This window comes from Eriocheir sinensis, chromosome 25 (genome assembly GCF_024679095.1).
Source record: "Eriocheir sinensis breed Jianghai 21 chromosome 25, ASM2467909v1, whole genome shotgun sequence".
NCBI lineage: Eukaryota > Metazoa > Arthropoda > Malacostraca > Decapoda > Varunidae > Eriocheir > Eriocheir sinensis.
Window position 1 is genome coordinate 4242741 of NC_066533.1, and position 4747 is coordinate 4247487.

General features: G+C 38.7%; 1 long non-coding RNA gene across 2 annotated transcripts; it reads right to left on the reverse strand.

The window, feature by feature from the left end:
- Positions 1–828: 828 nt before the first annotated feature.
- Positions 829–1943, reverse strand: LOC127003599 (uncharacterized). Of its 2 annotated transcripts, XR_007757162.1 has the most exons (4): positions 1554–1943; positions 1246–1333; positions 1027–1114; positions 829–938 (listed from the first exon to the last, which is right to left on the reverse strand). It is a non-coding gene; the product is annotated as an uncharacterized LOC127003599 (long non-coding RNA). The 2 variants fall into 2 exon arrangements; XR_007757161.1 differs by lacking the exon at positions 829–938 and having other exon boundaries at positions 945–1114.
- Positions 1944–4747: the final 2804 nt, after the last annotated feature.

A 4747-nucleotide genomic window follows, 5' to 3' on the forward strand; every position in this document is an offset into this window, starting at 1 on the left:
TCCCAGGTTTGTTTGTTTTAGGATTGTTACCCAAGGCTGGAGGGGAACACGGGGCTCTACGCCTCACAGGGTGGTGGTGTGCCGCGGCGGGCATGCAGCCATAGAGTGACTTTATAAAGGCCTAACCCGCGTCCCCCAGGTAGGAAGTATAGAGTATGATCTAGAGAAAATGCGAAATACTAAGAAGTGTGAGGTATGGATAAAAAGTCATGAATGAAAAAAAAATGAAGCATATGGACAAAAGTGTGAAGTATTAAGATAAATGTGTGAAGTAAGAGAATCAGAGGAAGAGGACGCCAGGATAGGTACCCCCCTCAGTTAACTACTACAATTTTTTTTTTTTTTTACAGCTAAAGAGACAGCTCAAGGGCGCAAAGAAAAAAAAGAAAAAAAAAAAAAAAGGCCCGCTACTCACTGCTCCCGAACAGAGGTTAAAGGCGTGTTCAAAATCAGAGGTTAATTTCGGGAGGAGAGGTGTCCTGATACCCTCCTCTTGAAAGAGTTCAAGTCGTAGGCAGGAGGAAATATAGATGAAGGAAGATTGTTCCAGAGTTTACCAGCGTGAGGGATGAAAGAGTGAAGATGCTGGTTAACTCTTGCATAAGGGGTTTGGACAGTATAGGGATGAGCATGAGTAGAAAGTCGAGTGCAGCGGGGCCGCGGGAGGGGGGGAGGCATGCAGTTAGCAAGTTCAATTGAGCAGTCAGCGTGGAAATATCGATAGAAGATAGAAAGAGAGGCAACAAATAACATTAAATAAATAAATGAATAATAAGTAAATAAATAAATAAATATGCACACTTGCAGTGGAAAAAACGGAAAATGAGCGAAGAACAAAACAGGGAGTAACCTTTAATATAATAAGATGAAGGCAATAACGAAGAAGGGACTAACCTTTAATATAATAAGATGAAGGCTATAACGAACAAGGGAGTAACCTTTAATATAATAAGATGAAGGCTATAACGAAGAAGGGAGTAACCTTTAATATAATAAAATGAAGGCTATAACGATCAAGGGAGTAACCTTTAATATAATAAGATGAAGGCTATAACGAACAAGGGAGTAACCTTTAATATAATAAGATGAAGGCTATAACGAACAAGGGAGTAACCTTTAATATAATAAGATGAAGGCTATAACGAACAAGGAGTAACCTTTAATATAATAAGATGAAGGCTATAACGATCAAGGGAGTAACCTTTAATATAATAAGATGAAGGCTATAACGATCAAGGGAGTAACCTTTAATATAATAAGATGAAGGCTATAACGAACAAGGGAGTAACCTTTAATATAATAAGATGAAGGCTATAACGAACAAGGGAGTAACCTTTAATATAATAAGATGAAGGCTATAACGATCAAGGGAGTAACCTTTAATATAATAAGATGAAGGCTATAACGAACAAGGGAGTAACCTTTAATATAATAAGATGAAGGCTATAACGATCAAGGGAGTAACCTTTAATATAATAAGATGAAGGCTATAACGATCAAGGGAGTAACCTTTAATATAATAAGATGAAGGCTATAACGACCAAGGGAGTAACCTTTAATATAATAAGATGAAGGCTATAACGAACAAGGGAGTAACCTTTAATATAATAAGATGAAGGCTATAACGAACAAGGGAGTAACCGCCTCACATAAATATAAGGAAAAGAAGGCTATGACGAACAAGAGAGTGACCTTGAAAATAATGAAAAGAAGGCTATAATCAACATAGCTCAAGGGTAACTTTGGTGGCAGATCGCACTACTCATGATAATACATATGCAAAAGTGGCAGCACTCCTAGAAACAGGAGCGTATGTGAGTTTTTAACGGATGAATTTATTAAAGAATTAGGGCTCGCAGTAAATTAATGTGAAGCGAAACCCGTGAATATTGTCTCTGTGCAAAGATACCATATTGAAAATGACGGTAAAAGACAAGTTAATATGGAAGGAAAAAGTAGTTTCCAAGACTTATTGATAACACGCGATGTAGATTTGCCGACTCCTATTGTGTTGAGTACTGATTTGTCGTGTAATACGAGATTATTTTGAAAACATTGCAACTAAATGAGGAACAAAAGAACGAAGCTGAAAACTGATAATAGTGTCGGGAACCAGAAAACGAACAAACAAGAGGAATAGCCATAACAGTACAGAGTAAACATCTGACAGGACAAACACTAACAAGTAGGGTGACAGATATACAACTGTGTAAACATCTCATAGGACAAACACTAACAAGGAGGGAAACAACGAGGATAAAGGAAAACAGATACCCAGACTCAGATACAGAAAACAGATACCCAGTGGGCGTGGTCAGAAAGTGTGAACAACCACTGAAAAAGACTCTGACCCGTGACGTCAGTCGTGGCGATATGTTATGAGCCAATAATTTAACAGAAAAATCACTGAGGGAGTGTCTTAAGACTGACTCACGAATAGCAGGAGAAGTAAAACAATACAACATAATGAGCGAGCAAACGGGTGTAACAGGAAGTATTGGCCATTGGTTATGTAGAAAATTAAGGGCGTGTCAAGGATGTAAGTCCGCCTCAAGCAAAGAAAAATGTGGCCTAGAAATCACTGGTATGAGTAGACCGAGCTTGGTTCTCGCCTCAGCAGACTTTGCTACTCACTCAGCCGAGAATGGCTGTTGTGATCTTAATCGTGAGTAGAAATTCGAGAATCTAAGGGAAACCGACTGTATTGTCCTGGAGATTATAATGTAGATGTGAAGTAGGATTGTGAGTGGGACAGGATTGTGATTATTTGTTTGTGATGTAAAGCAAAGGTAAAACCACTGGGTGTGGTATAATTTGGTGTTTCCGTGACTTGAAGTAGATTATACTATAGGAATGTGTCATTAGGATTTTGTGAAGAGAGTACATAATGATTGTGATGTAAGCAGAGAGATACAAACCACTGCTTGTGGAACGACGAGTGTTATTATTATTGGCAACAACTGAGCACATATTGTAGTATTATGTTTAAGACATGTCGTTTGTCATATTTTGCATCCATTGCTGAATATGCCAGTGTAATGATCGTCTGAGCATAGAATATTGCGTAAGGCAATTACTTTCATTTAATTTTAAGTAAATGTAAATTTTCTTTTTCCCTTGTTTATCCCCGAACACCAGTCTCCAATAACAACTTAAGCCGGATCACGCTACCAGGGATACGAGACGGTGAGATCATTTATGAAGTAATTAATGAGTGATAAAAGAATTGTTTTAATACAAGTTAATGCAAATGAAATAAAATATAAAGATTAAATACAAGAAAAGAAGGGTCCAAAATTAGAAGGGGAAACCATATCATTATGCCAGGAAAAATATGTCTTATATCTAGAGGTGAAGGAACTTACCTAAATGTAGATGGAAATGAAGAATGTCTCACTGAAAATAAGGCCGTACGTTGCCAAGCAGCTGATCCTTTGCAACTGCATGCAGCTGTTGCAGGTTACATAACGCGAGTGACGCAACTACAGGCAACTGAAGCTTTATTTGAGCCTTGTGTTAGTACTCCTCAGGCTAGAGTCTTGTGCTCAGGGATAGTTAAGTTGACCCCTTCACCTGACAATCAAAGATCTTATGTCACTGTGCCGTATTTGAATACTGAAAGTGAAAGTGTAAAGATAGATGATAATACAACGTTAGGATTTGTGAAGCCTGTCATTCATGAGCAATACGCTGATCTGCCACAAGTATCTAGTGTACAGACCGCTGACACAGTTAAGACAGACTTGAAGCCCGCAGAGCTTGAAGCAAGGAAGAAAAGCCTCAATCAAATTGCTGACGCTAAATTCCCAAGTGAAGAGAGAGAGAATCAGGTCTTAAAGTCCTTAATAAATAAATATATAACAATGTTTTCCACAGAGCAAGAACCATTAACAGTAACGCCCTATTTTCTAAGCACCATCAAACAAAACACTAATGAAGTAGTGCACAGGCGTTCATATAACATTCATATCAGTTATCATGACAGAGTAAATGAACAACTTATATCGCTCCAGCAACAGGGTGTGATTCGCCCTTCGCGATCACCCTATAATGCCCCACTTATCCCAGTGCCCCCCCCCCAAAAAAAAAAGATGGAGGACTACGGCTTTGTTTGGACTTCCGGGCACTTCATAAGACACTACGGGACGACTGGTACCCACTCCCTAATATAACTACCATACTCAATCAATTGGGAGATAGTAAGCTCTTTTCATGCCTAGACTTGAAACAGGGTTACTATCAAATCCCCATAGATGAGATCAGCAGAGAGAAGACGGCATTTTCTTCTCCAGCAGGACATTGGAGTTTACTTCCCTCCCCTTTGGCCTTAAAACAGCCCCGTCCTGCTTCAAGAAAAGAATAAACACTGTCCTTACAGGACTATTAGGTAACAAGGTTCAGATGTACCTTGATGACATAATGATAATCCTGGGCGATATATTTTCTAATCATGCAGATAACTTAAAACAAATGCTGGAACTCTTAAAGGAAGCCAAACTGACAATTAAGATGGAGAAGTGTACCTTTTTTAAGGACAAAGTAGATTACCTGGGCCATGTCATCAGCTCAGAGGGAATAAGACCTCAATCTAGCAAGCTGGAGGCCATACAAAACATCCCGGCCCCTCAAACTGTTCATGATTTACAGTCATTTCTTGGATTGACTAATTATTATCGCAAATTTATTGCAAAGATTCACAAATTGTTGCTCCTCTTCTTAAGATTTACAAAGGGAAGAAAGGTACACT